A 27,011-nucleotide genomic window follows, 5' to 3' on the forward strand; every position below is an offset into this window, starting at 1 on the left:
CGAATTTTTCAAATTCGAATATTGCATAATTCGAATATTACATTTAAAGAAAAAGCATTAGAAATACTATTACAATCTAAATTCGAATTTTTAGAATTCGAATACACGTATTGCATAATTCGAATATTACATTTAAAGAAAAAGCATTAGAAATACTATTACAATCTAAATTCGAATTTTTCGAATTCGAATATTGCATAATTCGAATATTACATTTAAAGAAAAAGCATTAGAATTACTATTACAATCTAAATTCGAATTTTTCGAAAATAATATTTTCGAATGTAATCGTAAAATTCGAAACCGAACATTCGAAAATCGAATGTTAGAATGTTATGTAAACATTCAAAATTCTATTCGAATGAACGAATGTGTTAAAATTCGTGCCGTTTTTCGCCCATCCCTAGTGGTTAGTGTGATTCCTAGATCTTCAACTGTAAGGACATTTTTAGCTGATAGAGTAGGATCTGGGATAGTACTGTATCTGATACAATTACCTGCAAGTGAAGGTTAGATATCCGTGAAGAGATGCTGATATTTGTAGACACAAGTTGCAACTAAAACTGGGATATCTAGCACTGAAGGATATCAGAGTTATCAGCATGTAAATGGAATGGAATCCAAAGATTACCTTGCCATTAGGATAGACATAAATGGAGAAAATCAGAGGGCCCACAGCTGATCTTTAAAGGGATACTGAAACCAACTCTTCTCTTTCATGATTCAGATACAGTATGCAATTTGAAGCAACTTTCTAATTTTTCTCCTTTTATTATTTTTTCTTCGTTCTCTTGGTATCTTTGTTTGAAAAAGCAGGAATGAGAGCTTACGTGCTGGCCCATTTTTGGTTCAGCACCCTTAATAGCGCTTGCTAATTGGTGGCTGCATTTAGCCACCAACCAACAAGCTCTACACAGGTGCTGAACCAAAGATGGGCCGGCTCATAAGCTTACATTACTGCTTTTTCAAATAAGATACCAAGAAAATGAAGAAAATTTGATAAAAGGAATACATTTGAAATTTGCTTAAAATTGCATGCTCTATCTGAATTACAAAAGAAAAAAGTTGGGTTCAGTATCCGTTAACCCTTTGAGTGCTAAACACTTTCCCACTAGGGTGCTAAGAATTTTTAAGTTTTTTTTAAATTTGTTTATTAAAACATTTTTAACTTTTTTTTTTTCAGATCCCTAAGACTTACACCGTTGGAAAGGTTAGGTGGTTACAGGCTTCTAAGCAGCATGCCCCCTGCTCCTATACTTAACATTTTTAAGTATAAATAAAGTTGCGCAGTGACGTCATCACGTTATTGCGCGTGACGTCACCTCCCAAAACGTAAAGCTCCGGTGATGCCTGTAATTATGCAGGCCTGCCCGCCGGGGTAGGAGCGGGTGGGAGCCCCCAGATCTCTCTCTGATTGGAATTTGTATTTAGATTTATTTTAATTATATTTAAGTTAGGGGGTGTTAGGGTTAGACTTAGGTTTAGGGGTTAATAAATTTAGTATAGTGGCGGCGACGTTGGGGCGGCAGATTAGGGGTTAAGAAATGTAGGTAGGTGGCGGCGATGTTGGGGGCGGCAGATTAGGGGTTAATAATATTTAACTAGTGTTTGCGATGCGGGAGTGCTGCGGTTTAGGGGTTACTATGTTTACTCTAGTGGCGGCTATGTTGAGAGCGGCAGATTAAGGGTTAAAAAATTTATTTTTGCGGGAGGGCCTCGGTTTAGGGGTTAATATGTAGTTTATGGGTGTTAGTGTACTTTTTAACACTTTAGTTATGAGTTTTATGCTACAGCTTTGTAGCGTAAAACTCATAACTACTGACTTTAGATTGCGTTACGAATCTTGCGGGATAGGCTGTACTGCTCACTTTTTGTCCTCCCAGAAAAAGCTTGTAATATCGGCACTATGGAAGTCCTATTGAAAAAAGATAAGTTAATCTGCGGTACGGCCAAAAAAGTGTGCGGTACAGCTTTTTTGACAAGACTCGTAATAGCAGAGGTAGTGAAAAAGCAGCGTTATAACCCATAACGCTGCTTTTTCACTCATAACGCAAACTTGTAATCTAGCCGTATGATTTTTTTTGTAATTGTAGGAGAAAACAAGATGGTAAAGGAATGGGGAGAGTTTGAAAAAGGTATAATATACGTGGTAATATATTCATTTTGATAGTGCCAATTCTGCCTAACCACGAAATTGGTTAATTATTCCAGGATTGCAAATCTCTCGATTAAATATGAATATTGCATAAATATGTTTTATCATGTTTTCATCTACTGTTTTCATCTACTGTGTACATATATATTAATGTTTTATGTGTGTATATATGACTGTAAATATATATACACATATCTATATACATACAAATACATCTTTAGCAATGTACTGTATATGTATGTATGTGTCTCAATGTTAAAGCCATTTGTCTGCCTTTTTTTTTCTCTAACACCTGAGATCTCCATTCTTTGAGCCCTTATAACTTTTTTGTGCAATATTTGTAATATTTTTTTTTTTATCAGACAGTCATCATATGAGTGTAACTGTACTTTGTGCAACTTTTTTGTTTTGGGAAAACAGTTAACCACAGCTCTGAGATCGCAGTAAGAATTGAAGCGTAAAGGGCAATTGCTCTAGCACAATCGCGATTTCGCTCCACTTGTAATATCAGTGCAATGAAAATGGCTAACAAAAACACGATTGCGCAATCACAAAATTGTTTGCTCCTCACTTGTTATTTAGCCCACAATCTGCCAATAAGACTCATTACACATCCACATCCAAAGGTTTATGATAACTTTACAATTAACCACTAGTATGCAAAAAAGTACTGTTCTATTTTCAAGTCTGTGGGGCAGATTTATTAATGGTCGAGCGGATATGATTCGCTGTGGTGAATCATGCCCGCTCGACCTCGATAAATGCTGACAGCACACACTGTCGACACTTAACATTGCACAAGCATTTCTGATTAAATGCTTGTGCAATGGCAGTCAATCATCCCGATCAGATCGGGATGATTTCAGTCTGCTGCTTCTTAACTTCAGTTTCTGGCGGACCAGAAACCATGGGGCTGCGATGCAGCATCTGCTGCTTCATAAATCGACCCCTGTGACTGCAATTAAATCAGTAAAAAAAAAATAAAAAAAATATATCACATTTAACTAAAAATATTTATCTTGTATATTTGTTAGATGTGCATTTATAGATGAATGCACCGAATAGTAAACAAATGAATACATGTAGCAAATAACATTTTGTTGATTAATTTACCGCTAGATTTAGAGTTCTGCAGCCAAAGGGGTGCATTAGCTATGCGTGCTTTTTTTTCCCCAGCACCTTTTAACTACCGCTGGTATTTAGAGTTCACAGAAGGGCTGCGTTCGGCTCCAAAAAGGGAGCGTATAGCATATTTACCGCCACTGCAACTCTCAATACCAGCGGTGCTTACGGACGCGGCCAGCTTAAAAAACGGGCTCGTGCACGATTCCCCCATAGGAAACAATGGGGCCGTTTGAGCGGAAAAAACCCCTAACACCTGCAAAAAAGCAGCGTTCAGCTCCTAACGCAGCCCCATTGTTTCCTATGGGGAAACACTTCCTATGTCTGCACCTAACACCCTAACATGTAACCCGAGTCTAAACACCCCTAACCTTACACTTATTAACCCCTAATCTGCCGACCCCGCTATCGCTGACCCCTGCATATTATTATTAACCCCTAATCTGCCGCTCCATACACCGCTGCAACCTACATTATCCCTATGTACCCCTAATCTGCTGCCCCTAACACCGCTGACCCCTATATTATATTTATTAACCCCTAATCTGTTGCCCCCAATGTTGCCGCTACCTACCTACAATTATTAACCCCTAATCTGCCGACCGGACCTCGCCGCTACTATAATAAATGTATTAACCCCTAATCCGCCTCACTAACCCTATAATAAATAGTATTAACCCCTAATCTGCCCTCCCTAACTTCACCGACACCTAACTTCAAGTATTAACCCCTAATCTGCCGACCGGACCTCACCGCTACTCTAATAAATTTATTAACCCCTAAAGCTAAGTCTAACCCTAACCCTAACACCCCCCTAAGTTAAATATAATTTAAATATAACGAAATAAATTAACTCTTATTAAATAAATTAATCCTATTTAAAGCTAAATACTTACCTGTAAAATAAACCCTAATATAGCTACAATATAAATAATAATTATATTGTAGCTATTTTAGGATTTATATTTATTTTACAGGCAACTTTGTATTTATTTTAACCAGGTACAATAGCTATTAAATAGTTAAGAACTATTTAATAGTTACCTAGTTAAAATAATTACAAAATTACCTGTAAAATAAATCCTAACCTAAGTTACAATTAAACCTAACACTACACTATCAATAAATTAATTAAATAAAATACCTACAATTATCTACAATTAAATCTAACACTACACTATCAATAAATAAATTAAATACAAATAAATGCACTAACTAAAGTACAAAAAATAAAAAAAGAACTAAGTTACAAAAAATTAAAAATATTTACAAACATTAGAAAAATATTACAACAATTTTAAGCTAATTACACCTACTCTAAGCCCCCTAATAAAATAACAAAGCCCCCCAAAATAAAAAAATGCCCTACCCTATTCTAAAATAAAAATAGAAAAGCTCTTTTACCTTACCAGCCCTTAAAAGGGCCTTTTGCGGGGCATGCCCCAAAGAATTCAGCTCTTTTGCCTGAAAAAAAAAACATACAATACCCCCCCAACATTACAACCCACCACCCACATACCCCTAATCTAACCCAAACCCCCCTTAAATTAACCTAACACTAAGCCCCTGAAGATCTTCCTACCTTGTCTTCACCACGCCAGGTATCCGTCCAGAGGAGGCTCCGAAGTCTTCATCCAAGCCCAAGCGGGGGCTGAAGAGATCCATCATCGGGCTGAAGAGGTCCATCATCGGGCTGAAGTCTTGATCCAAGCGGTGGCTGAAGAGGTCCATCATCGGGCTGAAGTCTTGATCCAAGTGGCGGCTGAAGAGGTCCATCATCGGGCTGAAGTCTTCTATCAAGCGGCATCTTCAATCTTCTTTCTTCCGGATCCATCTTCATCCCGCCGACGCGGAACATCCATCCTGGCCAACGACATCCCGACGAATGACGGTTCCTTTAAATGACGTCATCCAAGATGGCGACCCTCGAATTCCGATTGGCTGATAGGATTGTATCAGTCAATCGGAATTAAGGTAGGAAAATTCTGATTGGCTGATGGAATCAGCCAATCAGATTCAAGTTCAATCCGATTGGCTGATCCAATCAGCCAATCAGATTGAGCTTGCATTCTATTGGCTGATCGGAACAGCCAATAGAATGCGAGCTCAATCTGATTGGCTGATCCTATCAGCCAATCGGAATTCGAGGGACGCCATCTTGGATGACGTCATTTAAAGGAACCGTCATTCGTCATTAGTTGTCGGGAGGATGGCTCCGCGTCGGCTCGTTTGAAGATGGCTCCGGAAGAAAGAAGATTGAAGATGCCGCTCGTTAGAAGACTTCAGCCCGATGATGGACTTCTTCAGCGCCCGCTTGGATCAAGACTTCAGCCCGATGATGGACCTCTTCAGCCCCCGCTTGGGCTTGGATGAAGATTTCGGAGCCTCTTCTGGACGGATCGGTGATACCCGGCGTGGTGAAGACAAAGTAGGAAGATCTTCAGGGGCTTAGTATTAGGTCTATTTAAGGGGGGTTTGGGTTAGATTAGGGGTATGTGGGTGGTGGGTTGTAATGTTGGAGGGGTATTGTATGGGTTTTTTTTACAGGCAAAAGAGAAGAATTCTTTGGGGCATGCCCCGCAAAAGGCCCTTTTAAGGGCTGGTAAGGTAAAAGAGCTTTTCTATTTTTATTTTAGAATAGGGTATGGCATTTTTTTATTTTGGGGGGCTTTGTTATTTTATTAGGGGGCTTAGGGTAGGTGTAATTAGCTTAAAATTGTTGTAATATTTTTCTAATGTTTGTAAATTATTTTTTTATTTTTTGTAACTTAGTTCTTTTTTTATTTTTTGTACTTTAGTTAGTTTATTTAATTGTATTTATTTGTAGGTATTTTATGTAATTAATTTATTGATAGTGTAGTGTTAGGTTTAATTGTAGATAATTGTAGGTATTTTATTTAATTAATTTATTGATAGTGTAGTGTTAGGTTTAATTGTAACTTAGGTTAGGATTTATTTTACAGGTAATTTTGTAATTATTTTAACTAGGTAGCTATTAAATAGTTATTAACTATTTAATAGCTATTGTACCTGGTTAAAATAAATACAAAGTTACCTGTAAAATAAATATTAATCCTAAAATAGCTACATTATAATTATAATTTATATTGTAGCTATATTAGGGTTTATTTTACAGGTAAGTATTTAGCTTTAAATAGGATTAATTTATTTAATAAGAGTTAATTTATTTTGTTAGATAAAAATTATATATTTAATTTAGGGGGGTGTTAGGGTTAGGGTTAGACTTAGCTTTAGGGGTTAATAAATTTATTAGAGTAGCGGTGAGGTCCGGTCGGCAGATCAGGGGTTAATACTTGAAGTTAGGTGTCAGCGATGTTAGGGAGGGCAGATTAGGGGTTAATACTATTTATTATAGGGTTATTGAGGTGGGAGTGAGGCGGATTAGGGGTTAATAACTTTATTATAGTAGCGGTGAGGTCCGGTCGACAGATTAGGGGTTAATAATTGTAGGTAGGTGGCTGTGACGTTGGGGGCGGCAGATTAGGGGTTAATAAACATAATATAGGTGTCGGCGGTGTTAGGGGCAGCAGATTAGGGGTACATAGGGATAACGTAGGTGGCGGCGGTGTGTGGTCGGCAGATTAGGGATTAAAAAAATTTAATAGAGTGGCGGCGACGTGGGGGGCCTCGGTTTAGGGGTGCATAGGTAGTTTATGGGTGTTAGTGTACTTTAGAGCACAGTAGTTAGGAGCTTTATGAACCGCCGTTAGCCCAGAAAGCTCTTAACTCCTGGCTTTTTGCTGCGGATGGAGTCTTGTCGTTAGATTTCTAACGCTCACTTTAGCCAAGACTCTAAATACCGGCGTTATAAAGATCCCATTGAAAAGATAGGATACGCAATTGGCGTGGGGGATCTGCGGTATGGAAAAGTCGCGGCTGGAAAGTGAGCGTTAGACTCTTTCCTGACTGACTCTAAATACCAGCAGGCTGCCCAAACCAGCGTTAGGAGCCCCTAACGCTGGTTTTGACGGCTAACGCCAAACTCTAAATCTAGGCGTTATTTAGTAAAAACTGGTAATCTAACGGTGGGAATGGCTGCTGGTTTGGCTTGCTACTGATATAGTGATTATCTTTTATTTTAAATCATTTTTTGAAGCCATCAATCCTAATGCATTAACAAAAGGAGTCAGGCTTTAGGTTTTAATGTAACTTAGAATGAGTCTAAACTTACCAAAAAATCATATAACAATTCTGAGAATATATTTATCCAAGAAATACAAATTCACATATAGGGAGTAGTTTAAATGAACATAAGATATTTGTAGATAAAATATTTTTCTGTAGCCTTGCAATAAATTAACATATTTAATCAAAAGTAATAGATAAATAAATAAAAGTTAAACAATTTTACTTATTGTTAATAGAGTAGACAAGGCTTACAATGGTTTGTTAGCAAAGTTTCAATTATTTTGTAGTATATTATCATCTGCTGAGGACAAATAGAAACAATCGCTTAGATTACAAATCTTGCTTTAGCCTTAAAAAGCAGCGTTGAGAGGTCCCAACGCTGCTTTTTTTTTTTTATAATATTTTTTATTGAGGTTTTACAGAAAAATATAGCATATAACAGAAATCGCCTGTACGCATCATGAATGAAAAATACAGTGAGAATTAAACAAATTATTTAAAAAAATTATACAATATGCAATAAGTAGGCTAATGAAACCTCGTTTTTAAGATAAGTAGCATAAATGACTAACCAGTTAGCAACGAATTCTCAGGCCATACGGCCACTAAGGATATAATGAAGAAAACTGGTAGACAGGTAAATAACTTCAGGATATGGGGGGGGGATATTCAGCGGGTAAGCACCGCTAGTCAAACATGGGGGGGGAGGAGGAGCCTTATATAAGTTCTTGGTATTGTACACAAGCTGTACCTATAATACTAATTACTACTAAATACACAAGTAGTACTTGTCAACTGGGGACACTGTATTAGACTTATTGTTATATTAAATAGAATAGAAATATTTAAGGTCAAAGTCTCTGTTAAGTAGATGACTAGATTAGCTAGAAGTAAGACCATTTTCCAAGATGTTAATGGTATTAACAAATACTCGTGTATCCCAGAACAGAAGACCAGGGATACCCAGGGGTCTAAGATATATTCAGGTATCCATATATAAAGAACCTGCGCTTCCGCCTTATATTGTGACATATAGCTTTAAACTTAGTAGAGATAGCGTTAGAAGGTACTATTATTTATATTAGGCCATATGTACAGCCCTGACATAAAACTAGGGAGTGAAGGACTACAAATAGGTCAATGTAATCATCACTTATGTAGTTCAGATCTACACTAATCCAATGATTGAGTGCCATATGAGAGTCTAAGAATATAAGGACTAAGTAGCACCTCCACAGAATTTTAGGGATCTCAAGATATTTTAATCACAATAGAAAAAGCAATATAGCATCCCTACGTGCTGTGAATAAACGGTTATTCAGAAACTGTTAACCATGGTTTAAAAGTCTGTGCAGAGCTCCATGTGTATGTGTAGGTTTACAGTAGCAACTATCATATTGAAAGAGGATACACCGTTTATAACCAGAGTAACATAAGAAGCAGGGTTCCAATACCATCTTGGTAATTTCATACCTCAAGTTGAGGGGTCTAGTTCAACTGTGTGCTTATGGTGTGACTTTACCTTTTAAAGGATTAGTGTGCAACAGAAATTATGCAGCAATCAAATCTGGTCTTACAGTATAGCACATGTGGGACAGAATAGATATAGGGCATTAAACTTTAAGATTTAATTGACAACCACACTCATCTGCAGGTAAAATTGCGTGATAATTAAAGTTAGCCTTATGATATGTTACCTCTACAGGGCATTAAGCTTGAGGATCCAATTGACAATAAGGAAACTTAGGAAACAGTCCAGAAGGAGCTGGAGATACGTGCAGGTGCCTGTCTAGACTCAGGCTGGAATTTATACACTTTTATAGACTGTTTCATTGCATGTAGTGCGCTATAAGCTAAACTCAGCTGGTTTCCTATCTATCTATCTAACATACATAAAGACTTTAATGTCAGCTCAAACCTTTTATCATATTTTTGTACATAAACATATTTCTGACTTTAGCTATGAAAATAGATTGAGGTTCAATAAGATAAAACTAGTGACTCTGAGGAAAGTCATGTAACTAATAGGAAAGTCTAATGCGATTTAGATGCAATCACCAAGTTTGCCAAACACAAAATTAAGCATACATTTGTCATATATGTAACCTGTCTTTTACAGATAAAGTACATTGCTTTATGTAGCGTCATATAAAAGTATAGGTATAGAGTAGTTCCAAACAGTGAGTCAACATGTGTAAGTTAACGTATGAGGTAACTTGTATCTGCTGCATAACAAGGCAATTGCAAAGATGTGCTGTCAAAAACTGCATTAGTGTCCCATATTATACATCATTCTCAACATGAGGGATAAGTCAATACCACTGCACTCGTAATTAATGCAGTAAAGCCTGAGCATATAGTTCACAGCATATAGTTCACAGATTATAGTTCACAGACTAGGCTTGCAGCTTCTATTCAGGAGCTGTGAATTTACAAGTATCTCAAAATTAAAGGAGCATATGTTGGGAATATTTAAACTAGCTCATCTCCTTACGGTCAGTATATGGCTAGGCGTAAGGCCATCTGGTTAAGTCCCTAGATCTGGCCTGAAACATCAGGGAACTCAGCCGATTCCCTCTCTCGTGCATAGGCTTTTGGGAATAGAGCAGGCTAATGCATCAAAGTATTCTCGCAGCCGGGAGCCATGGCATTGTGCGGCCCAAGTAATCAAGTCCCATCTGTAAGAGGTTAGTTTCCCTGTCGGAGTAGGTCTCTGTGTCACTGCACTTTTAGCTCCGGATCCTTTAAGCTGAGTCTCCCTCATGTCTCCCCTCCGCTGAGATCGCTTACCAACAGTGGGCCTCCGCACCAAGACTTTCACCGGGACCTCTGCTGTAGTAGTACTCAGAGCGGCAAGTGCCGCAACCGGCTGAATCGAGTGCTCCGTCTGTTGCCCCTCATGATCTCTTGCAGCGTTTAGTGTCTTAAGCTTGCTAGGGTTCAGGGGAACTTGTAGGCTTAGACGAGAAGACAAAGAGGGCAGCGGGCGCTGTGCAGTCTTGAACTGAGGGAGTCTTACTGATCCCGGGGTAACACTTGCCACGCAGAGAGTGTCAGCTGCATATGATTGCATCGGGTTGTCATCTATAGTTCCCAGTAAAATGCAGATTGAGTTCCCAGTAGGCTGCCTTCCTTGCAGTTGTTCAGAGCAAGGTGTTGTGATCAATGAGTCTTCTGTCAGACTCGTCATGAGGATGTCAGAGTTAGGTGTGTGAGAAGCGCCATCTTGGCCACGCATCTCTGCAAAAAGAGATCGTAAGCTGCTGAATTGACTGTCAGCTTTATCAAGTAAGCCTGCCAGAAGAGAATAAGTGCATATAGGAAGGTCCTCCATCCTAAGAGCAATATATGAAAATGATATTGAGTCCTAGGGTGCTGTATATAGAAGTTTTATCAGTTAATCTTCTGGAGCTCTGCTGTGCAGCGTCCATCTCCTCTGACAGTTGGCTCCACCCCCCCCCAACACTGCTTTTTAACGCCCGCTGGTATTACAAGTCTGGCAGGTACAGGTGTACCTCTCACTTTTTTCCGTGACTCGAGCATACCGCAAATCCACTTACGTAAATTGCGTATCCTATCTTTTCAATGGGCTTTTCCTAACTCCGGTATTACGAGTCTTGGAAAAAGTGAGCGGTAGACCCTCTCCTGTCAAGACTCCTACCGCATTTAAAAGTCAGTAGTTAAGAGTTTTATCGGCTAACGCCGTAACATAAAACTCTTAACTAAAGTGCTAAAAAGTACACTTACACCCATAAACTACCTATTAACCCCTAAACTGAGGCCCCCCCACATCTCAAACACTATATTAAACATTTTAGCCCCTAATCTGCCTAACCGGACATTGCCACCACTTCAATAAATGTATTAACCCCTAAACTGCCGCACTCTTGCCTCGTAAACACTAGTTAAATATTATTAACCCCTAATCTGCTGCCCCTAACATTGCCGACACCTACCTACATTTATTAACCCCTAATCTGCCGACCCCAATGTCGCCGCCACTATATTAAATTTATTAACCCCAAAATCTAAGTCTAACCCTAACCCTAACACCCCCCTAACTTAAATATTATTTAAATTAATGGAAATAAAATTACTACAATTAAATTAATTATTCCTTTTTAAAACTAAATACTTACCTATAAAATAAACCCTAAGCTAGCTACAATATAACTAATAGTTACATTGTATCTAGCTTAGGGTTTATTTTAATTTTACAGGCAACTTTGTATTTATTTTAACTAGGTACAATAGTTATTATATAGTTATTAACTATTTAATAACTTCCTAGTTAAAATAAATACAAATATACCTGTAAAATAAATCCTAACCTAAGTTACAATTACACCTAACACTACACTATAATTAAATAAATTACCTAAATTAACTACAATTAATTACAATTAAATTAAATAAACTAAATTAAGAAAAAAAAACCACTAAATTACAGAAAATAATAAAATAATTACAATTTTTTAAAACTAATTACACCTAATATAATCCCCCTAATAAAATAAAAAAGCCCCCCAAAATAATAAAAATCCCTACCCTATACTAAATTACAAATAGCCCTTAAAAGGGCTTTTTGCTGGGCATAGCCCCAAATTAATCAACTCTTTTACCAGTAAAAAAAAAGACAATACCCCCCCAACATTACAACCCACCACCCACACACCCAACCCTACTCTAAAACCCACCCAATCCCCCCCTTAATAAAACACTAACCCCTTGGAGATCACCCTACCTTGAGACGTCTTCACCCAACCAAGCAGAAGTGGTCCTCCAGACAGTCCAAAGTCTTCATTCTATACGGGCAGAAGAGGTCCTCCAGACTGGCAGAAGTCTTCATCCAGATGGCATCTTCTATCTTCATCCATCCGGAGCGGAGCGGGTTCATCTTCAAGACATCCGACGCGGAGCATCCTCTTCTTTCCGACGACTAACACTAAATGACGGTACCTTTAAGTGATGTCATCCAAGATGGCGTCCCTTCAATTCCGATTGGCTGATAGAATCCTATCAGCCAATTAGAATTAAGGTAGAAAAAATCTTATTGGCTGATCCAATCATCCAATAGGATTGAACTTGCATTCTATTGGCTGATCCAATCAGCCAATAGAATGTGAGCTCAATCCTATTGGCTGATTGGATCAGCCAATATGATTGAAGTTCAATCCTATTGGCTGATTGGATCAGCCAATAGGATTTTTTCTATCTTAATTCCGATTAGCTCATAGAATTCAATCAGCCAATCGGAATTGAAGGGACGCCATCTTGGATGGATGAAGATAGAAAATGCCGCCTGGATGAAGACTTCTGGCCGTCTGGAGGACCACTTCTGCCCAGTTGGGTGAAGACGTCTCAAGGTAGGGTGATCTTCAAGGGGGTAGTTTTAGGTTTATTAAGGGGGGATTGGGTGGGTTTTAGAGTAGGGTTGGGTGTGTGGGTGGTGGGTTGTAATGGTGGTGGGTTATTAAACTATTAACCCCTAAACCAAAATTGCCCCACATCGCAATAAACTAATTTAAACTAGTAACCCCTAATGCCCCCCTAACTTTATATTAAAATTACAATTTCCCTATCTTAAATTAAATTAAAACTTACCTGTAAGATAAAAAAAATTAAGTTTAAACTAACAATTAAACTAATATAACTATTAAAATAAAATTAAACTAACTACCATTTAAATAAACTATACATATATAAACTATCCTAACACTACTAAATAAAAAAGACTAAATTACAAAAAATAACAACACTAAATTACGAAAAATAACAAACAAAACTATCAAAAATATAAAAGAATTACACCTAATCTAAAATCCCTATAAAAATAAAAATAAAACCTAGCCTACAATAAACTACCAATAGCCCTTAAAAGGGCCTTTTGTAAGTCATTGCCCTAAGTTAAACAGCTCTTTTACCTGTAAAAAAAATACAAAGACCCCCCAACAGTAAAACCCACCACCCAACCAACCCCCAAAATAAAAAAAACTAACTCTTACAAAAACCTAAGCTACCCATTGCCCTGAAAAAGCATTTGTATGGGCATTGCCCGTAAAAAGGGCATTAGCGCTTTTGCATTGCCCTGAAAAGGGCATTTAGCTCGTTTACAAAAAACTTAAACCCTAAACTAAAAAAAAAACCACCAAAAAAAACCTTAAAAAATCCACTTACCCCCGAAGATCTACTTACAGTTGCTATAGTCCCGCTTGAAGGATCTTCATCCCGGCGGCTCCATCTTCATCCAGGTGGCTCCATCTTCATCCAAGCGGCATCTTCTATCTTCATCCTGGCGGTGTCTTCTACCTTCATCCCGGTGGAGCGGATCTATCCTGAAGACATCCGGCGCGGAGCATCCTCTTCATACGGTCGCCACCATACACTGAATCTTCAATGCAAGGTACGTGATTCAAATTGGCGTCCCTTGCATTCCTATTGGCTGATTTGATTTTGGAAATTCAAATCAGCCAATAGGATGAGAGCTACTGAAATCCTATTGGCTGTTTAAATCAGCTAATAGGATGAGAGCTACTGAAATTCTATTGGCTGTTTAAATCAGCTAATAGGATGAGAGCTACTGAAATTCTATTGGCTATTCAAATCAGCCAATAGAATTTCAGTAGCTCTCGTCCTATTGACTGATTTGAACAGCCAATAGGATTTCAGTAGCTCTCATCCTATTGGCTGATTTTAATTTTCAAAAATCAAATCAGCCAATAGGAATGCAAGGGACGACATTTTGAATCACGTACCTTGCATTGAAGATTCAGTACACGGCGGCGACCATATAAAGAGGATACTCCACGACGGATGTCTTCAGGATAGATCCGTTCTGCCAGGATGAAGGTAGAAGATGCCGCCAGGATGAAGATAGAAGATGCCACCGCCTGGATGAAGATGGAGCCGCCTGCTGCCGGGATGAAGATGGAACCGCCTGGATGAAGATGGAGCTGCCGGATGAAGATCCTTCAAGCGGGGCTTCAGCAACTGTAAGTGGATCTTCGGGGGTTAGTCTTAGGATTTTTTAAAGTTTTTTGGGTGTGTTTTTTTTTAGTTTAGGTTTATGGCTTTTCGTAAATGACCTAAATGCCCTTTTAAGGGCAATGCCCATACAAATGCCCTTTTCAGGGCAATGGGTAGCTTAGTTTTTTTAGATAGTTTTTTTATTTTGTGGGTGGGGGCGGTTTGTAATGTTAGTGGGTCTTTGTTTTTTTTTTCCAGATAAAATAGCTGTTTAACTTAGGACAATACCCTACAAAAGGCTCTTTTAACGGCTATTGATAGTTTATTCTAAATTAGTTTTTGGGGTGTTTTTTTTTTAAATGAGTATTAGAATAGGAATAATTGTTATTATTTTTGATAATTTGTTATTTTGTGTAAGGTATTTTTTTTCATTTTGAGGTGGGGTTTTTTTTAGATTAGGGCTTGGGCATTTCATAAAAGAGCTGAATACCCTTTTAAGAGCAGGACAAAGAGCTAAATGCCCTTTTAATTGAAATGCCCTTACAAATGCCCTTTTCAGGGCAATGGGTAGATTAGGTTTCACTTTATTTTTATTTTGTGGGTTTGAGGGGTTGTATACTGTTAGGGGGTGTTTGTTTTGTAGCAAAAGAGCTGTTAACTTTAGGACAATTCCCTACAAAAGGCCCTTTTAAGGGCCCACAAAAGGCCCCTTTAAAGGCCATTGGTAGTTTATTCTAGATTAGGCCTCTTATTTTAGGGTGTTTTTTTTTTTTTTTTTAAAGGATATTAGAATAGGAATAATTTTTATTGTTTTAGATAATTTTCATTTTTTTGTAATGGTAGTTTTTTCTATTTTTTGTAATTTTAGTGTTTTTTATTTTTTGTAATGTTAGGTTTTAGTGTAAGGCAGCTTAGGTTTTATTTCACAGGTACGTCTGTATTTATTTTAACTAGGTAGTTAGTAAATAGTAAATAACTATTTCTTACTAACTAGTCTACCTAGTTAAAATAAATACAAACTTACCTGTGAAATAAAAATAAAACCTAAGCTAGCTACAATATAACTATTCGTTATTTAGTGAGGGGCCAGAGGTTTAGGGGTCAATAACTTTATTTAGTGGTGGTGATGTCAGGGAGCAGCAGAATAGGGGTTAATAGATGTATTATTGTGTGGGCGATGTTGGGGTGCAGGGGAATAGGGGTTAATAACTTTAGTATAGTGGCAGCGATATCGGGAGTGGCAGATAAGGGGTTAATATATTTATTTAGGTGGCAGCGATATCGGAAGCGGCAGATTAGGGGCTAATAACATTATGTAGGAGGCGGCGATGTCGGGCGGCAGATTAGAGGTGCTTAGACTTAGGGTTTATGTTAGGGTGTTACGTTTAAACGTAGCTTTTTTTCCCCCATAGACATCAATGGGGCTGCATTACAGAGCTTTTCATAACGCGCTTTAGGAAAGCATGCACGAGCACGTAAAAACAGCGCTTGAATTGTGTGCGGTATGAAGCTCAACGCAACCATATCGCACGCACAAGCCGGCTGTTTCAAAACTTGTAATGGCAGCGCTATAGAGGGTTAAATAACCCAACTTTTGTTGCATTCGTTAATGGGTGAGCAATAACCCCACATTTGTATTCTGAGCTGATCACAGTTCTGTCAGCTGGAAAGACTGCCTGGAGCAGAGACTACCACCGGAGCTAGCACAGCCGGTCTATACGAGAGGACGTATCCTACCACACTGGAGTGGGAGTTAGCTGGACGACTCTGAGGGTCCAGGAGGCTGTTGTGACACTTCTCAAGTGTCTGCAATCTTGTGAGTACATTTCGACTTACATTATTTGCGTGTCTTACCTCATTGATTTTTGCACTATGTTGGCGCCTTCTTTTATCTCACTTTCAATCTAGTTACTCGTCTTGGGTCACCAACAGGATTCGTTTGAAGAAGCTGCTTGCCATCTGCTAGTTGGACACCATCCTTAATATCACCACTTACATAAGGACATTGTCTAAGATTATTCTAAGATTATTCCACCTTTTGCATACCTATCATTACTCTGTCCAGTTTGGGACATCTATATTGTTGTTTATCAGCTCATCTTGTGATGAGTGTTTTATTCCACCATCTTTAATATTCACCTTTGTAGGAGTATTTATATTTTGATCCTGCTATACAATAGGTGTTCTTTGACAGTCACTTATTTTATTTTATATGTTACTTACACATTAGCAACTTGACCGTTGGCGCACTGATTATCTTTTGCATTTTTGTTTTAGCGTATCCTGGAAGAAAACTTGCTTCCTTCTGCTCTGACATTGTTACCCAACTATTGGGATTGTTTTTCCAGCAGGATAATGCTCCATTCTACACAGCCAGGTCAATCAAAGTGTGGATGGAGGACTCCCAGATCAAGACTCTGTCATGGCCAGCCCAATCTCCAGACCTGAACCCCATTGAAAACCTCTGTAATGTGATCAAGAGGAAGATGGATGGTCACAAGCCATCAAACAAAGCCAAGCTGCTTGAATTTTTGTGCTAGGAGTTGCATAAAGTCACTCAACAACAATGTAAAAGACAGGTGGAGAGCAAGCCAAGATGAATAAAAGCTGTGATTGAAAATCAAGGTTACTCCACCAAATATTGATTTCTGAACTCTTGCTAAGTAAAAACATTAGTATTTTGTTGTTTAAAAATGAATATTAACTTGTTTTCTTTTTCATTATTTGAGGTCTGAAAACACTGCATCTATTCTGGAAATTTTGACCAGTTGGGTGTTTTTTTTTTTTTTTTTTAAATTAGGGCTTTTTTATTTTAATGGGCAGTAAAATAGCCGAATGCTCTTTTAGGGGAATGCCCATACAAATGCCCCTTTAGGGGCAATGGGTAGAGTATTTTTTTTTTAGATTTAGGTTTTTTTTTTAACTTAGGGCAATGCCCTACAAAATGCCCTTTTTTATTTTGGGGTGGCTTTTTGTTTTTATAGGGCTATTAGATCAGTTTTTATTTATATATATATATATATATATATATATATATATATATATATATATATATATATATATATATATTTAAATCCAGCATTGTATACAGATATACAACATAGATGTTGAACAGCTACTCAGTGAAAAAATAGCTTACAGTAAGAACAGTCAGCTAGACACAATTGAATAGGTTTTAACATTAAAAAGCTTATTATGATATATTCTCTTCTACAATCTGCTGTGAGTACAATAGCTGTTGAAAAAAGAGAAGTATACAATGTTGGCGCTTTCATATTTTGCATATAACAAAACTAAATATCTAACTTTTTTTAATCCAACAACATATACAAATATACAACATATTTGTTGATCCGCCATGTAGGCCGCAATATCTTATAACAAATATGATCAGTAAACACACTTGATTAGGTATTGAAATTAAATAACTTATTATAACAAATTCTCTTCTACATTCTGCTATAAATATAGTAATTTTTATTCAGAGGAAAAGAAAAAAGTCTACAATGTTGGTACTTTTATACTTTGCGCACCACACAACCAAAAATCAAACTAAACAAAAAACAAACAAAAAAGTTTCAAAATCAGTCACCTCTTGCCCCTCTGGGTTTAACTATATGCCCATACTGGGGGAAAGATTTCTCTAAGAGCCAGGGACTGGAAAGGGTCAGATCTATGTAATTGAAGGGTAAGCATATATTGAGTTGTTAATGGAAAGTAAAGAATAATTTTAAGCCATTTTGATTTTTTTTTTTAGAAATTTGCCTGTCTTGAGATGTTGCAAAGTTAAACTGTTCGAAAATGATCTTGGGATGTATCATCCTAATAAACATAGGAAGAGTAGGGGCTTTTCTATCCTTTCAATTCTTTAAAATTAGGTTACGTCCTATCATAAAAATTGTGCTGATTAGATTACGTTCTTGTCTATATACTTCTGTGTATAAAAAGATTATATCCTTTGGTGGATTGTAATCCTTGACTCCATCGTTTTATTTAACAATTTTTTTTTTTTTTACCAGAATTGATTAATTTTTTAACAATACCACAGGCAATGCATAATATCCACCTGGGGAGAATTACATCTAGAGCATTTTTCATAATTTTAGTGTTTGTTATTTTTGGTAATGTTAGGTTTTTTGTTATTTTCATAAATTTAGTGTATTTTTTTGTAATGTTATTTTTTTATTTTTTTGTAGTGTTAAATTTTTTTTTTTATTTTGTAACTTCGGTTTTTTATTTTTTGTTATTTTTTTTAATATAGTAATGTTAGGTTAATTTATAGTTTACTCTTAGCTTTTTTTTATTTCACAGGTTTATTTATTTTAAAATACTTATATTGTAAATTGAATTTAAAGTATAGGGGATAGTTAGGTTTAGGGGTTAATAGTTTAATTTAGTGTATTGTTATGTGGGCGGCCGGGGGTTTAGGGGTTAAAAACTTTATTATAGTAGTTGTGATGTGGGGGGGGGGGCGGCAGTTTTGGGGTTAATAACTTTATTATAGTAGTAGCGATGTGGGGGGCTGACTGTTTATGGGTTAATAGCTTTATTATAGTAGTTGTGATGTGGGGGCCAATGGTTTAATGGTTAATAACTTTATTATAGTAGTAGAGATGCAATGGGCCTGCGGTTTAGAGGTTAATAGTTAAATTAAGTGTTGATGATGTCAGGGGGTGGCGGTTTAGGGGTTAATTACTTTAATTAGTGTCATTATGTTACATTATGTTTCAATGTAACTTTCTTTTCCCCATAGACATCAAAGGGGATTTCGTTATAGCCATCACCATTCCATGATTACAGCTGTTAGTTTTTTTCTAACACTTTTTCTCCATTGAGGTCTATGGGGGAAAACATACATGAGCACGTCAAGTAAGGCCTTGGGTTTTGTGCGGTTTGGAGCTTAACGCACCATACTGCACAACAAAAGAAGGTTTTTCAGTAACTTGTAATGGCAGCGCTATGGAGTGTGCGATACCGCTCATTTTTTTGCGCTATTTACTTATAACTTGTAATCTTGGTGAATATTTTTATTTCAAATTTAGGAGAAATGTTGTCAGTAGTTTATAACATAAAATAAAAATGTACATTTAACTTAAAGACATACCTACAAATTAATTCCAGAGCTTTATATATATATATATATATATATATATATAATTGTGTTATAATTGTGAAGTGGAAGTATCTGGGAACAACGGCCCGGTCTACAACTTTGTGGCTGGACTGTTGCTCCGAGTCACTTTCATTGTAAACTGCATCTGAAAGCAACATCAGCAAGATGGCTGGGAGCTTCAAGAAATTGGCTTGAGTGGGGTAAAGCGTGCTGCCATTGGACTCTAGTGCAGTGGAAATGTGTTCTCTAGAGATATAAATCACACTTCACTATCTGGTAGTTTGATGGAAGAATCTGGGTGTTGTAGATGCTACCTACTGGAATGCATAGTGCCTACAGTAAAGTTTAGCGGAGGAGGGAAAATAGTCTGGGGCTGTTTGTCAGGGTTTAGGCTGGGCCCCTTAGTTCTAGTGAAAGGTTGTCTTAATGCTACAGGATACAAAGACATTTTGGAAAATCGGGTGCTTCCATGTCAACACCCAGTCTAATTCAAAATATTATGAATGTAAAAATAAAGATTAGAAAGCAGCAGTATCTCTTTCTTCATTGAGACCAGATGTGAACAGACAGCCTCACCTATATATTCAATAGATCTCTCTCTTCTCAATCTGGTTACATTTAAGGTTATTTCATTTATTTGCTTTAGTTATATATCACACTTTTAAAAGGCTTGTTTTTTATATGCTATTTAGAGTTACTTATCCTTGTTAAGAAGGTATTTTTTATCACTTGGGTTAATATATAGCACATTGCTATTAGTTTTAGATCTGGGATTCTTAATTTAATATAGGTTTGTTCACTATGTTACGAATTGTCCTTCTACCACAGTGATATGCTTTATCTATATACTGTATAGGCAATTTCTATTAGAGATTGCAGGTGCCTCTTCTGTGGGTGAGTGCTCTGTTTGGGAAGGCACACTCCAATTGTGAGTGGGGACAAACTCCACTGGAATGGTCAGATGAGGCAATTGGCCGACAGTCTTGTGAGCACTACTATTAGAGAGGTATGTTATATTTGCTTATAGAGGAAGTAGAACTATTTTGTTGAGCACTAAGTCCCTTATTCTAAAAAAAAATAGCCATTCAAGATGTAGTTTTCCACTCCAACACTCGCAGGAGCAGCCCTTATGGAATTCTATAAACAAAAAGGGCTGTCTCTGTGAGTGGTGATATGTCTCTCATACAAATAATGATAGCTCTCTGCTAGGTAAAAGTTTACAATTAAGGAGAAGTATAGAGGGGGAAATCGGTGTGTTTTAAAACTTCAATATTACGATTAATACAAATCAAATTACGCTGTTTTCAGTGCACTGTACCTTAAATTATCACATCCAGTGTACTTCAATTACGATTTTTGGTGAACAAGTTTGTTACGATTTTTGATGCACATTAACAATACAATTTTCCCTGCATATTTTCGCGTGAATAGTTAAATTATTCATTTTGTGAGATTTTTAAATCAAATTTCATTGTGCACTTTAGTAATATATGTATCTCCTCCCAAGATGAAAATGCAGTATATGCCCCTTAGCGAGACATCCTGTGTTAAGGGTAAAAGGTGGCTTTATATAATTCCACCAGGGAAAAAGAAGGACCGGCTAGCATTCTTATAGAATCTCACCAACCCAGAGAACTTTTTAGAATTGGGTGCTTAGTAAGGAAAATATGTGAGATCATTTTGATCAGAGATGACAGCATTGATCACTTCGGAATTAATTATTCTTTTGATTGGTTGATGTTATATAAGGTAGTAAATATATTAATACTTATTATTTAGTTAGTTATTATGATCGGCACATTATGATATTTATTTAATGGGCAATGTGAGGATCCTCTTTGTTTTTGCCTTTTTTGAATAGATATTTGAAGTTAATTTTATATATATGAAGATCTTCAAATGCTATCTAGCTCCCAGTGTAACTGGGAGGTTTTCTGTATTTGAATAATTTTGAGATTGATGACATATGTAATCCTGTGATATACTTTATAGCAACAACCTGTGATTGGATATTCATTTTGTATTTAAGTTTTACAAGCAGATTGTTAAATGTGCCTGATTAAACAGCTGGTTGAACGCTTCTGTTTTTAAATAATTAAATTTTTATTAATACTAAGTCCAGGTTGCTGCCACTTGCCTGCACATCGTGGAGCAGCTGGGCTTGTAGGCTTACATTCTAAGGGGGTTCAAGGGCGGGGATAACAAAAGGAGGAGAGGAACTAAGATAAAAAAAATGTTATTGTATATTGTATGCATCCCTGACTACAATAAAAGAGTCTTTAAGTTTGAAAATGAGAGGAGAGTCTTGTGGAGCGAGGCGTGAGTTCCATAAGATCGGGATCCATCTGGAAAAGTCTTGTAGATGGGAATGTAAGGAGGTAACTAGAGAGGAGGAGAGAAAGAGGTCATGAGCAGAGCGAATAGAAGAGGGATGGTATCAAGGAGACAAGGTCGGAGATATGGTGGAGCAGTGTTATTTAAATCCTTAAAGGGACATTATACACTAGATTTTTCTTTGCATAAATATTTTGTAGATGATCCATTTATAAAGACTATACAGCTTTTTTTTAACAAAAATGGATAGCTTTGCTTATTTTTAAATAAGATTGCGCTGATTTTCAGACTCCTAACCAAGTCTAAGAGAATACTGATGTATACCTACTCCCGCTTGCTCCTGTTTGTATAAAGAGTCTTTTCATATGCAGAGGAAGGGGGAAAGAGGGGTGTCTGCTTTTTTTGCTATAGAACCATTTGCAGTTGGTGTTCCAGTTAACCTTTTCAACAGAGCTAAACTGGGAGCTTTTAAGTACGTTTTTAAATGGTTTTATACTAGGTTTTTTGATCAGTATCTGTGCATATTATTCTTTATAGTAGTGTCTATTACATGCAGTTAAATGAAAATTGGTGTATACTGTCTCTTTAAATGCCATAGTCAGGATTTTGTGTTTTATTCTAGAAGTTAGAGGAAGCCAGTGAAATGATTGGCAGAAAGGTGCAGCAGATGAGGAGTGTTGTGTAAAGAAGATCAGCATGGCAGAGGTATTTATTATGAAATGAAAGGGAGATGGATGGCAGCTAGGGAGACCGCAGAGGATGGAGTTGCGATAGTCAAGACGGGAAATGATGAGAGACTGGATTAATGTCTTAGCTAACATTCCACCCAGTATTGAGGATGCTGAGATTTCACAGGAGGTGATACACTAAAACTGCTGCTTGTCCATTCAGTCATATGACTAACACCACATATGGACATAGTAAAAGACAATATATATATATATATATATATATATATATATATATATATATATATATATATTTTAAGGAAATTTCCTTTTCAAAAAATAACTTCCTATTTCTTCTAGGGTGGTACACCTCAGTGTTGGAACTCAACAACACTGTTCTTTTGCACATACGCCATTGATTATATTGTTTTGTTTGCACACTATATAGGTAATATAGACACCAAATTTTATAATTTTATAGACAGAACAAGTATATTTAAGTTGAATAATATCTTTCAGCTAGATTACGAGTTTTGCATTATGAGCTGCTCGGTGCTAACTTGCAAGTTATTGTCACCAATCACCTCCCTATAGCGCTGCTAATAAAGGTTTACAAAAACCTGGTGTTAGCAGGCAATAAGTGAGCGTTGAGCAAAATTGAGCTCCATTCCACACTCCAATACCAGCGCCGCGGTGAGCTGGTTCTACGTGCTCGTGCATGATTTCCCCATAGACATCAATGGGGAGAGCCGGCTGAAAAAAAGTCTAACACCTGCAATAAAGGAGCGTAAAGCTCCGTAACACAGCCCCATTGATTCCTATGGGGAAATAAAAAGTTATATTTACACCTAATACCCTAACATAAACTCTGAGTCTAAACACCTCTAATCTGCCACCCCTGACATCGCTGACATCTACATTATACTTATTAACCCCTAATCTGCCACACCCAATGTTGCCACCACCTACCTACACTTATTAACCCCTAATCTGCCCCCCCCTGACATCGCAGCCACCTAAAGTACACTTATTAACCCCTAATCTGCCGCCCCCGACATCGCTGCCACCTACATTACACTTATTAACCCCTAATCTGTCGCCCCCAATGTTGCCGCCACCTACCTACACTTATTAACCCCTAATCTGCCGCCCCTAACATCGCTGCCACCTACCTACATTTATTAACCCCTAATCTGCCACCCCCAACGTCGCAGCCACTATACTAAAGTTATAAACCTAACCCTAAATCTAACCCTAACCCTAATACCCCCTACTTTAATATAATTAAAATAAATCTAATAAAAAATTCCAATCATTAACTAAATAATTCCTATTTAAAACTAAATTCTTACCTATAAAATAAACCCTACGCTTGCTACAATATAACTAATAGTTACATTATAGCTATCTTAGGTTTTATTTTTATTTCACAGGTAAGTTTGTATTTATTTTAACTAGGTAGACTAGTTAGTAAATAGTTATTAACTATTTACTAGCTACCTAGCTAAAATAAATACAAATTTACCTGTAAAATAAAACCTAACCTGAGTTACACTAACACCTAACCTTACACTACAATTAAATAAATTACATTAATTAAATACAATTAACTACATTACAAAAACCCCACCACTAAATTGCACAAAATAAAAAAAGAAATGATCAAATATTTAAACTAATTACACCTAATCTAATAGCCCTATCAAAATAAAAAAGCCCCCCAAAATAAAAAAACCCTAGCCTACAATAAACTACCAATCACCCTTAAAAGGGCCTTTTGCAGGGCATTGCCCCAAAGAAATCAGCTCTTTTACCTGTAAAAAAAAAAATGCAAACAACCCCCCAACAGTAAAACCCACCACCCACGCAACCAACCCCCCAAATAAAATCCTAACTAAAGAAACCTAAGCTCCCCATTGCCCTGAAAAGGGAATTTGGATGGTCATTGCCCTTTAAAGGGCATTTAGCTTTTTTCGGTGCCCAAAAGCCCTAATCTACAAATAAAACCCACCCAATAAATCCTTAAAAAAACCTAAGACTAACCCCCAAGATCCACTTACAGTTTTTGAAGAACCGACATCCATCCTCAACGAAGCGGCAGAAGTCCTCATTGAAACCGGCAGAAGTCTTCATCCAAGCGGGATATTCGGGGGTTAGTGTTAGTTTTTTTTAAAGGTTTATTGGGTGGGTTTTATTTTTAGATTAGGGCTTTTGGGCACCAAAAAAGAGCTAAATGCCTTTTTAAGAGCAATGTCCATCCAAATGCCCTTTTCAGGGCAATGGGGAGCTTAGGTCTTTTTAGTTATGATTTTATTTGTGGGTTTGGTTGTGTGGGTGGTGGGTTTTACTGTTGGGGTTTGTTTGTATTTTTTTTTTACAGGTAAAAGAGCTGATTTCTTTGGGGCAATGCCCTGCAAAATGCCCTTTTAAGGGCTATTGGTAGTTTAGTTTAGGCTAGGGTTTTTTTAATTTGGGGGGGGCTATTAGATTAGGTGTAATTAGTTTAAATATCTGATAATTTTTTTTTATTTTGTGTAATTTAGTGTTTTTTTTTTTATTTAGTTAATTGGATTTAATTAATGTAATTTATTTAATTGTAGTGTAAGGTTAGGTGTTAGTGTAACTCAGGTTAGGTTTTATTTTACAGGTAAATTTGTATTTATTTTAGCTAGGTAGTTAGTAAATAGTTAATAACTATTTACTAACTAGTCTACCTAGTTAAAATAAATACAAACTTGCCTGTGAAATACAAATAAAACCTAATGCCTACGAGTTTTGCGGTAACAGGGGTGCATTGCTAATTTAGCTCCACATCTCACCTCAATACTAGCGTTGCTTACGGTAGAGGTAAGCTGGCTAAACGTGCTCATGCACGATTTCCCCATAGAAAACAATGGGGCTGAGCGAGCTGAAAAAAAACCTAACAACTGCAAAAAAGCAGCGTTCAGCTCCTAACGCAGCCCCATTGATTCCTATGGGGAAAGGAATTTTATGTCTACACCTAACACCCTAACATGAACCCCGAGTCTAAGCACCCCTAATCTTACACTTATTAACCCCTAATCTGCCGCCCCCGACATCGTCGCCACCTGCATAATATTTTTAACCCCTAATCTGCCGCTCCGGACACCGCCGCCACCTACATTATACTAATGAACCCCTAATCTGCTGCCCCCAACATCGCCGAAACCTACATTATATTTATTAACCCCTAATCTGCCCCCCCCCAACGTCGCCGCAACTATATTAAATGTATTAACCCCTAATCTGCCGCAGCCAACGTCGCCGCCATTATAATAAAGTTATTAACCCCTAAACCTAAGTCTAACCCTAACAACCCCTAATTTAAATATAATTTAAATAAATCTAAATAAAATAACTACAATTAAATAAATTAACCCTATTTAAAACTAAATACTTACCTATAAAATAAACCATAACTATTTAATAACTACCTAGTTAAAATAAGTACAAATTTACCTGTAAAATAAATCTTAACCTCAATTCCAATTACACCTAACACTACACTATAATTAAATTAATTACATAAACTACCTACAATTAACTACAATTAAATTAAATCAACTAAAGTACGAAAAACAACAAACACTAAATTAAAGAAAATAAAAAAAAAAATTTTAAACTAATTACACCTAATCTAATCCCCCTAATAAAATAAAAAGTCCCCCAAAATAATAAAATTCCCTACCCTATACTAAATTACAAATAGCTCTTAAAAGGGCCTTTTGCGGGGCATTGCCCCAAAGTAATCAGCTCTTTTACCCATTAAAAAAATACAATAACCCCCAACATTAAAACCCACCACCCACACACCCAACCCTACTCTAAAACCCACCCAATTCCCCCTTAAAAAAAACTAACACTACCCCCTTGAAGATCACCCTACCTTGAGATGTCTTCACCCAGCTGGGCACAAGTGGACCTCCAGAGGGGCAGAAGTCTTCATACGATCCGGGCAGAAGAGTTCCTCCAAGCGGCAGAAGTCTTCATCCAGACGGCATCTTCTATCTTCATCCATCCGGAGCGGAGCGGGTCCATCTTCAATCCAGCCGACGCAGAGCATCCTCTTCAAACGAAGTCCAGGCGAAGAATGAAGGTTCCTTTAAATGACGTCATCCAAGATGGCGTCCCTTGAATTCCGATTGGCTCATAGGATTCTATCAGCCAATCGGAATTAAGGTAGGAAAAATCCTATTGGCTGATCCAATCAGCCAATAGGATTGAAGTTCAATCCTATTGGCTGATCCAATCATCCAATTGGATTGAGCTCGCATTCTTTTGGCTGTTCCAATCAGCCATTAGAATGCGACCTCAATCATATTGGCTGATTGGATCAGCCAATATGATTTTTCCTACCTTAATTCCGATTGGCTGATAGAATCCTATCAGCCAATCGAAATTCAAGGGACGCCATCTTGGATGATGTCATTTAAAGGAACCTTCATTCTTCGTCTGGACTTCGTTTGAAGAGGATGCTCTGCGT

This window comes from Bombina bombina, chromosome 2, assembly GCF_027579735.1.
Source record: "Bombina bombina isolate aBomBom1 chromosome 2, aBomBom1.pri, whole genome shotgun sequence".
In the NCBI taxonomy this organism is placed as follows: domain Eukaryota; kingdom Metazoa; phylum Chordata; class Amphibia; order Anura; family Bombinatoridae; genus Bombina; species Bombina bombina.